The sequence below is a fragment of the Manis javanica genome, chromosome 2 (genome assembly GCF_040802235.1).
Source record: "Manis javanica isolate MJ-LG chromosome 2, MJ_LKY, whole genome shotgun sequence".
Classification (NCBI taxonomy): domain Eukaryota; kingdom Metazoa; phylum Chordata; class Mammalia; order Pholidota; family Manidae; genus Manis; species Manis javanica.
Genome location: NC_133157.1, coordinates 2,239,572 through 2,249,790, shown reverse-complemented (window position 1 = coordinate 2,249,790; position 10,219 = coordinate 2,239,572). Strand labels below are relative to the sequence as shown.

At 56.7% G+C, this 10,219-nt stretch overlaps 1 long non-coding RNA gene across 2 annotated transcripts; it reads left to right on the top strand.

Annotated features, from left to right (window-relative positions):
* The first annotated feature begins 2,174 nt into the window (after window positions 1–2,174).
* On the top strand, window positions 2,175–9,464 carry LOC118970436 (uncharacterized). 2 transcript variants are annotated; one of them, XR_005058393.2, is made up of 4 exons: window positions 2,175–2,271; window positions 2,430–2,679; window positions 3,964–4,272; window positions 6,907–9,464. It is a non-coding gene; the product is annotated as an uncharacterized lncRNA (long non-coding RNA). The 2 variants fall into 2 exon arrangements; XR_005058394.2 differs by lacking the exon at window positions 6,907–9,464 and adding an exon at window positions 6,113–6,885.
* The last annotated feature ends 755 nt before the right edge of the window (window positions 9,465–10,219 follow it).

The following is a 10,219-nucleotide window of genomic DNA, read 5'->3' as shown; positions in this document are numbered from 1 at the left end:
AGTATCTGAAGAAATACAACACAAACATTTTCTAAATTTGATGAAAACTGTCATCCAAGAATTTCAATGAATTTCAAGCACAAGAAACCCCCAAGCACAACTACACCGAGACATAAAATATTGAATTGCTTGAAGCCATTGGAGGTGAAATAATGAATTTTTTCAGACAAGCAACCCCTGAAAAAAATGCATCACCAATAGAGGTGTTACTGGGGGTCTTTCAAGCAAAAGGTAAATGAGACCATATGGAAATCTACTTAAAGCAAAGCAAAAAAAAAAAAAAATTATGTGGTTTATACCATCCATAGAAGTAAATGTATGACAGCGATAGCACAAACGCGAGAGAAGAACAAAGGGAAGGACGCCTATACAGGCTTCTTACGCTATAGGTGAAGTGGCGCAGTGCTTAAAGGCAACCTTTGATAAGACTTGAATTAAATGAGAAGTACAAATATGCATACGATAAACCCCAAATCAACCAATAAAATACTACATCAAGGGGTTGTAGCTAATCAACCGACAAAGGTGTTAAATTTTTATTTTAAAAAATCACACTTGATTTTTTTTTAAAAGCTTAAAAAGAGGACAAAGAGGACAAAGAACATGGCATAAATAGAAAAAAACAGCAAGAAGGTAGATTGCAACCCAGTCTTATCAATAATCACATTAAATGTTAAATGGTCTAAACACCCCAATTAAAAGGCAGGGATTGACAGATGGGGTAAACAAGCAAGACCCAACTATATTCATCTTATTTTAAATATAAGCACAAAAATAGGTTAAAGTAAATAGGTAATATATACCATGCTAACACTAATCAAAAGAAAGCTGCTTTAATGATATTAAGACAGAAAATTTTGGAGCAAAGATGTTACCAGGGATAAATAAGGTCTTTTCATAATGATAATAGAGTCAATTCATAAGGGGGGCATCCTCCCTTACGAGGGTGGATTGAGTGGGTGGGGGAGGGGGCAGTGACTAAAGACAGGATTACTGCCCTCAGAGGCAAGAGAGACATTAGGTGAGCCTCACAGTTGACTACTTAGTTTAAGGAGGTGATACCCCAAATCCTCAACATGTATGCTCCTCCTAACAGCTTCAGAAGCCCTCAAAGCAAAAGCCGATAGAACTGCGAGGGAGCTGATGGCTGGAGGATCATGCCAAAGGCTCCCCAAAGCCGGGCAGTCCAGCTGTCCTGAAGGGGCTCTGGGCTGTGCCTCTGTGTCCACCACTAAGCTCTGGGGTCCTTTGAGTCCTCCTTGCTGGGGTCAAAAGGGCCTCCGGCCATTGTCCTGGGACTGGGCCGGGACATGACGTGGGCTGGGGGCAGGTGGAGAGAAGTAAGGCTGGACTTCCGCACTCCATGTTTCATAGTGTGGGTGCTGCAGGCCTTCCCGCTGATACTCCGCTCCCTGGTGACGTGGTCTGCTCAGAGTCTCAGGGAAGTCCCATCAGACACTAATGGTTTTGTAACGCTGAGGTTTCCCCAGGGGGTGTCCCGGGGTTTGAGCAGATGGGCACAGCTCTTGCATCGCCAAGCACAAGACCCTTTGTAATCATGACTCCACAGCTGCCCCATCAGGCAGTGGAGGCTGTCTCCCTGCCCCTCGCATCTGGGCTGAACTCGAGGTCTTCTTGGACCAGTAGAGGTGGTGGAGAAGAGGCTGCAGGTCTCCTTCTCAAGCCCCTGCCCAGACACCCCAAGCAAGCCCCGATAAAGAGGAGAGGGAGGCCCAGCTAACAGTCGGTCGCAACTGCCAGGCACGGGAGGGAGGCCACCTGGCACCGTCTTGCACCGCCAGCTGCCCAGCTCTGTGAATGACCTATGCAGGGCCAGCAGAGGCCAGCCCAAACTGTCGGCCCACAGAATCATGAGCACATGAAATGCTGGTTGTTTCAAACAGGATGCGAAAAGCGCCTCTTCCAGGAAGCTTCCCCTGATTCAGCCCCTCCACACACAGGGAGAGTCTGTCTCTCCTTTCTCTAAGCTCCTCTGCTTTCTAATAGAACCACGCTGTTTACTAGCTAATTGCCTCTCATCTGTGTTGGCTTTGTTATTGTTTAATGGGCATATCTCTACTCCCCGATTGTAAGTAACCCAGGATTGGTGCCTTATCCAGAGAGGGAAATCGGTAAGCCGCTGTTAGCTCCAGCCTTTCGCTGAGTTGTGTGGAGACCCCGGCACTGAAGGTTGGACCTGCCTTGTTACAGGAATTCAGAGGTGGCCCGCCTGGGCAGTGACATGTAGTGACCAATGCTTTTTTATGTGAGGTTGGTGTGGAGGGACTGTGTGGTGGGATGGAGGTGGTGTCCTTGTGTTTGTGTCTAGCCTCCTGGGTGTGAGGGGCCCCGGTCCCTATTCTCCCAGCTGTCAGTGTGGATTATTCCAGGTCTTTGCTTCTAAGATGGCATTTTGACTTCTTAATCAGGTTAGGCCTGAACAGCTGCAGTGAATACAACCCTTGCTGGCAGACGGATTGCAACATGTTAGGAAAGAGCTGACAGAATAAAGCTCCCTGGAGAAAAGGTGAGACGACCTTGGACAGGGGCCACAGGGATCCCCTCCTCCTGGTGCAATGGCAGTGGAGCAGTGTGAGCCCCTCAGCTTTTACCCCTGCTGGAGACGGCAGATGAAAAGCCCCTTGTTCTGAATGTATACGGAGCTGCGGCAAGACGGAGGTGAGTAGGTGGTGGGACAGGGCACATGGCGGCTGGCCGCGGGGAGGGCCTGTGGTGTGCCTGGCCTGCGTTTCCCCCAACCGCTGCCTGCGGGAGTTCAGAGCAGCCGGGCAGCATAAACCTTGCCCTTCGTCGCAAGTCTCCCTTAGCTGCTGCCCCGGCCTCCCCACCAGCTGTCCCCACCCTCCTCCCTGACAAAGCCCAGAATATTGCCTGTCAGGACTGACTGGTGACAGAGCTCCCGCTGGTCTCTCAGGGTCCAGGCCCACCACATGCAGAGGAAACCTGCCTCTTTGGATTTTCCGTGACCTGGTTGCAACCTCGGGTTTGGGCTGTGTGGAGTCATGAGCTGGCTGAGCTGGGGCCCAGCCCATGCCCCGCTGGGAGGGGTCGCGCCCACACCCAGCCTGCCGTGGAACTGGTGGCCCCTGTCTCCCCAGCAGGAGAAGCTGCACCCCTGGGGCCGGAGCCTCCCCTGCGGACCACCTGGGGCCAGGCAGGTCCTGCCATCTGCCCATAGAGGGAAGTAAAGGGGCTGCCCCCTCTCCTGGAGCTTGGGTGCGGGTGTGCATGGAGGCCAGGGATGGCGAGTGAATCCCTCCTGCCCTTCCTCCCCTGAGTCGCAGCCTGCAGTGTGGGCCAGGGGCATCCCCTGGCTGCAGCTGCTGTTTTAGGACCACCCACAGGGTGTGCCTCCAGACCGGGGTGGGAGGGCAGACGTTGGGCAGAATTAGGAGAACAAACCACTGTTTCCTCTCAGTTCAAGCAATGTTTTCATTGGGAAAAACCGGCTGGTTATTGAGACAGGAGAAACCTTTTCTGCCACATTGGAGAAACGGGAATCTCCCATGTGGAGGGAGACCCTGCCGCGGTGAGGGACAGTGGGCGGAGGTGTCCCCGGGCCCTGGCCCCAGGGGGCACTGCCCCACCTCTGCTGACCTCACGGGGAGGCTGCCCGGACCCGCCCCACAGGGCTGGGGTATGACCGAGCTGGAGCCTGGCCAGAGTCCCCTTCAGGGTTCTGTAGCTTCTCCAGCAGACAGGGGCCTTTTCTGACCTTGCCCCAGTTCCGGGGCAGCTGCATGGCTGATGGCCCCACACTGACCACTGAGAGGAGGTGGGGAGACAGGGCATGGGGCCCCCTAGCGTGCAGTGACAGGCTGCCGTCCTCATTTAAATCTGTACAGAAGGGTTTACAGATGTCAGCATGATTTAATTTTAGTACTTAATGGTTAATTAAATGGATTTATTAAACATCGCAGCATATTTTTGTGTCTAGAATAGAAACAACCCTGAATGCCATGAAGGATCTGGCCAGTGGAGTTCCGTGGTGGCCAGCCGGCTGTCCTCCGTGGCTTGGGAGTCACGTCTGACCAGCAGCCAATGACTTACTTCAGGCTTCTGGCAGCAGGGCACCAGTCTCAGCGGGCAGCACACTCGGCTTGCTGCACGGGCCCCACTCGGCTTTCCCACAACACCTGCCAACCCCACCCAGCTCTGTCCAGGCAGCTCACGTGGCACGGGCTGTGGGTGTCACCCCGGGCCTGCCATGACTTTGGACCTGGTCTTGAATTGCTGCCCAGCGGTCTCCAGGTGAGAGTTCCAGTTCCCATCTCCCCAGTCTCACCCCAGCAACCCTGAGCTGGGCACCCAGAAAGTCAGACTGACAGAGCCGTTGGTGAGGACCACCCCCTGGGGCCTCTGGGGGCAGCTTCCCATAGGGGATGGGGTGGGGGGCAGACTCCAGAGGGTCTGACAAGTGAGCACCCTGTCCTTCGGGGATTTCTGGGAAAGCACCACACAGATTCCCCGTCAGGCCCCACAGCCAGGCTGTACTCTCAGTGACTGGTTTTACCAAGTGCCTGCTGGTTATTGAGACAGGAGATGCCCCCATTTCACGGAGCAGGAGGCTGAGCCACAGGGTCACCTGCCCGAGGACACGCCGTCTGTAGGGGCAGGACCCTCCCCACCACCTCACTAAGGACCTCCTGCGCAACTCAGAAAGGGCCCTGGCCTCCCGGGACCCCAGAGCCCACGCAGCTTCTCACTGTGAGATCAGCGTTGCTCCCAGCACCCCCGCCGGGCCCCAGGTGGAGGGATGAGCATTAGGGGGACCCAGGTCCATCCTGGTGCCCCCAGGAGGAATGTGGGGCCTTCCCTTGGCACTGACTCCAGGGTGTGGGGCCCCTGAGACCCATGGCCTGGGTGTTAAAGCCGAGGCAAAGTGCATCTTAAAAGGTACAAATTAAGCTTCCTCTCTAGCAAGACATGTCCAAAAAGGTTTGGTTTAACCTTTTGCCATTTTATCCAAAGCATTTAAACCCCAACCCTGGGGACCAGCCCCTGGAGAACTCGAATCCATGGCTCTGGGTGTGGGCCAGGTACCTCTAGAGTTTATTTCCATTGTCTCCTGAAACTTTTTATTATGAACACCATGAAAAACACCCAAACCTACACAGGAGAGATCATGAATTCCTCATGTGCCTGTCGAACAAGAAGCAAAAGTGAAACAGTGCAGAGCGTGTCTCTGGGGTCTAAGTCGGGACTCGGGGAGCCCTACCCCGGGGTGGTGAGCTGGACCATGCTCTGTTGAAGGGGGCTCTGTCAGCAAGCTGCGGGAGTGCGGGGCAACGCACACAAGCTGTCTGCCAAAAATCATGACTGGGAGATCCAGTTACACCTCACCGCCCGTCAGCTTTCCCGTCACGCCAGGGGGACTTACATTTTGCTGAGTGTCCCCTTTTTATCAGAACGGGACATAGCAGGGCTGAGTTCTTATGCTTCCAGTACAGCAGGTCATCGCAGCCCTGGGTCAAACACAGGGTGAAGCGCTAGTCCCCCAGACGGCCTTCTGTGCTCAGAGGTTTTGCACAGGCTCACACGCCTACCGCCCAGGGTCAGCCGCTCACCCACCCTTATCTCTGCCTGTCAAACCCTTGTTTCTACAGGAAGTTGGGCTCTTGGTCATTTGTCAGTCAGGAGGGCAGTAGGGCTGCCTGTGGGGTGGGTGGCTGGGGGTGAGAGTGTGGCTTTGAAGCAGAGGGCCCCTGGCTGGGTCACAGCTTCCATGCCGTATGACCCTGAGCAGGTTTTTGGCCTCTCTGGACCTCAGTCCTCTCATGGGCAAATTGCGAAAAGAAACCCAACCTCCCAGGCCTGCCACGCCGCGGAGCAAGGCACCGCATCCCAACCGTGTTCTGCTCAGCAGCGCCACAAGCCAAGTGCTCAAAAACCAGTGGCGTTTTTAGGAGAGAACAGAGGTGGGGTGCCTTAACAAGGGCCATCGATGCCACGGAGGATCTGCCTAGAGGCCTTTGGGAAAGCGGGGCTGTCTGGGGCCCACACAGGCTGCCGGTGCGAGGAGCAGCCACCCCAGGGAAGGGTTGTCCAGGTTCCACCGTGAGGTCCCCACGTCCCACCGTTGTTCTTTCAGCCTCATTTCAGAAACACACGCATCACGAGTACTCAACAAATCGCAGCTTCCCCAACCTCCCAGACCTCTGTTTGCTCAGCTCCTTCGCCCAAATCTTCCCTGGCAACGTCACCAAGGACGTGGACCAGCACTCCTGGGACTCCAGCTGTTGCTTTCAGGGGAGCCTTGGGGGCCCCACCAGTGCCTGGGCTACAGGGCCAGGGACACAGCTCAGCAGGGGCGGGCCCCAGGGCACTCGGCTGGCAATGCATTCGGTGGCGGGGACGGTGGTGGGCAGTGCTCTGAGCCAGGGGAATGCAAGTCAGAGTCTGAAGCACCTCCCTATATGAAGGTGACGTTGCTGGCCCTTTACTGTGAACCACGCGCGGGGTGGGGGACCGAAAGGGGGGCAGTGCTCCTGTCACTTCAGGGACCATCCCCAGATCCCCATGAGCTGGTCAGGCCTTCACCCCAGCCTTCCAGGGGCAGGGGCACAGCTACAGTGGCTCCGAGAGGCGGGACTTACCAAGGCCACCTGCCCAGGGGACTGCTGAGGCTGGGCTGGAGGCTGGTGAGGCGTCGCCAGGCTCAGCTCTTACGCACGGCCCGTCAAGGGCTTTATGGGGAAAGGCACCCATCAAGGTGTCCTAGCCGGCCGGGAACCAGGTGGGCCAGCTTCGCAGCACAGGTGGGTCTGGGTGGGGCGGGGGCCTGCAGGACGCAGCACTGGCAGGTGTGATGTGGCAGGCGTCTGGAAGAGCTGCCCACCCCTCCTTCCCCCCTTTCCTCTTTTCTTCCCCCCTTCTTACAACAAGTACTTACCGAGTGTGGAGCACTGGAGGAGAATGAAGACAAATCTCGGGACCCTAATCTCGGTCCTTAGCATCACCCTGCGAATTAATTGGCTTGTACACTCGCTGATTTTGCTCCCCGAGTCCCCTGGGTCCAGGCACTGTGCCAAGGGAACAGCATGCCTGCCCTCATGGGGCTGCCACTGGGTGCACGGGGCCAACAGTGAGGACACAGACATCAATAAGCACAAATCCAGCTAAGGTCATGCTCAGTGTCAGAGCCAGAACTGGGCTGAATCAGCTGAGCAGGAAGTCTACGTTGGACAAAACACGAGGACTCAGACCCAAGAGGTCGGACGGCAACCCCTGCTGCTTGGAACCGGCCCTGGAGGATGGGCAGGCGCCTGGCCTGGCCACCACCAGCGACGCGGCCCCCGGCTCACAAGGGGGGATATGGCGAGGAACCCAGCGCTGCTGTCAGCACGGAATGAAAGCTACGGCCGCATCGGGCGCATCACCATGGCCGACAGGGCGAACCCACCTTCTTCACGCAGTCAGGTGTCCTGAGCTGCCACCCATGTGACTTGCTCAGGGCTGGGAGGGTGTGAGCCCGCTGGGAGGGTGGCCACGCCCGAGGACCATTCTTCCCACGGGGTGGGGCCCGCCTCCTTCCTCTGCACCTGGGAGGGGTCCCCACAGGCCACTCAGGGGTCCTCACCCACCTTCTCTCAGGACTTTCTTCAGTGACGCTGGAGAGAAAAAAGCTGGAGCTGCTCATGTTTGCAAAATCCATCTCGAGCGTATCAGAGGGTGCTAATTACAGTGACTCACGCCGCGGCAGACCGAGCCAAATCAATCCTTTTCAGCAAATTAAAGCCCTTTCCTTTTCCAGCAGCCTGAGCTTTGGGACACGGGGGGTGCTGCCTAGCCCCTGCAGGGCTTGGGGGACTTGGCCAGGGCTGGGCCGCCTCCTGGCAGATCGTGAGCATGTCCCACGCCTGGGTTCAGAGGGTCTCCTGGTGGCTTTGTCCTGGGACCTGGGACCGACCCTTGGCATTTGACCCTTCACATTCTCAGTTTTGTCCATTCCTAAATGACCCCAAAATATTTGTCAAATCCCTGCTATGGGCCAGGTGAGAGAGAAGACGGACACTAGGCTGGGCTGGGCAGGGTGGGCAGGTAGGAATGGCGGGAGAGGAGAGGCCAGAACAAGTGAACCCGTAAGAAGGGACTCTCCCACGGAGTCCAGAGCCAAGAGACAACAGAAAACACATGAAAAGACAAGCTGGGGGCCTGTGACTTAGGTACTGGGGCCCCTGACAAGGTGGGGAGGTGCTGACGTGGGGAGCAGGCAGGTCGGACAGAGGACAAGGATCTGGAGGCAGGGGACAGATTTGGAGCCGCAATGATGTGGGCCGTGGAGACGCTGACTTGGTGTCTGACTGGGCCACCAGGCAGGTGGCGTTATCAGGAGGTGGAGATGCTCAAGAATGGGCTGTGGCCCTGTAGACAGCTGTGCATGGCCCCTGGGCACTGACATGGGTGGGGATGCTCAGGCCGCATCGGGCAGGTGGGTGGACAGCTGGGAGGAGCTCAGGGAGGTCAGGGCTGCCGTGGTCGCCCACGGTGGCGTCTGGAAGCCTCGGGGCTGCATGTGGCCTCTGAGGCCGGTGCATGAGGGAGAGAAGGGGGCGGCACCTCCAGGCAGGGGTGGCAGGAGGGAGGCAGGAGCACCTCCAGGCGAGGGGGACCAGAACCACGCTCCAGGAAGCGGGGCGTTCCTGAGGCTGCAGCAGAGCCTGGACTGCACAGGGCGGCCCTGAGCGGCTAGTGGAGGTCGTGTGGGTGCTGGGGAGGGAGAGACCTGCCTGCAGCCTCTGCTGGATCCGAACAGCGTGCCCGAGGCGGAGGCAATCCCCAGAGCCCTGGGAGCCTCCCGGACCCCAGGCTCCCTGTGCGCTGTGTGTGCCACCCTGGGCTGGTGCCTGTAGGCCGTGGGGCTCGACTTCCAGGGGCTCAGAGGAGGAGCCGTGAGGTGCAGAACCGGGAGGGACAGTCCTCCTGCAAGAGATCAGAGGGCTTTCTGGAGGAGGCGGTGTGAGTGGAGGCCAATGGTCTGTGGGAGTTTTCTAGGTCAAGGCCCATGGGGGTCCCTGTGGGGGTTTCTGATGCCTCCCTGTCACAGCAGGTGTAGTGAGTGGAGCGGTGCCCTCCACAGGGTGTGTCCGGGTTGAGGGTCCAGAGCTGAGACCATCCTGGACCAGGCCGGGACAGGAGGAAAGGCCACGTGTCTGCATGAGGCGGGGCAGAGCCGGGGAAGCCGCCCAAGCTGGGCGTCCTGCACCGCCAGGAGCGGGGAGAGGTGGGAGGGATCCCCCGCCCCAGGGCCTCTGGAGGGAGCTCAGACTCCTGGCTCCACAGCTGGGAGAGAATGCATCCAGGAGTTGTGCTCCCAGCCTGTAGTCCCTTGTTAGGACAACCCCAGGACACTAACAGGAGAGCTGATTATACGCTCCCCAGGGCTCAGGAAACCAGTGCTGGAGGCAGAAGGGGAGCTTCTGGATTTTTCTAGAATCTCTGCAAGCTCCTGAAGAGAGGACGGGCTTGGTTTCTCCCTGTGTCCACCACCCTGTCTGGCCCATGTGGCTCGAGCACAGGCGCAGCTGAACGGCCAGCAGAATGTGGGGCTCGGCAGCCCCGTGTGCGAGGAGGGCCTGGGCGGCCGGTGGAGGGCAGGGAGACACCCTGGCAGAGGTCGGGCCAGGCAGCAGGAAGGGGCGCCTCCTCTCCCCCAGAGACGGGACCGCAGAGGTGCTCACTGGGTGCGAAGCAGGGCCGGATGGCACACCATCCACGCAGAATACTTGCTTTCCAATATTGGTAACGTTATAACTAAGGAAATAATTTCCCCAGAGAAGCTCCCTGTCGAGCAGTGTACTAAATAATTTGTTATTTTGAGACGTCTGCAAGATGTATTTGATTAAAAAACCATTGACTATAGTTTTTAATCCACACACACCCGCAGAAAATTCTTGAAGCCTCCAACTTATTAAAGTGGAGAAAAGGAGCTCACAGCACGCCTGAGACGACATCCCGTCCCCTCCCCATATTCAATTACCCACACGTCCCCAACAGCTCAGAAGGCGGGTGCGGGACAGACCTGAGATTAATTTTTCATGGGGTGTCGGATGGCAAATGATTTTCCTATTTACTTATGTAACTTGTGCATAAAAGATGACAGCATTTAATCAAATACAGACCAACTACAAATTATGCCAGATAAACAGTGTGACAAAATCCAATATGTTGCTATTGACTCTTTATATGCACATACATA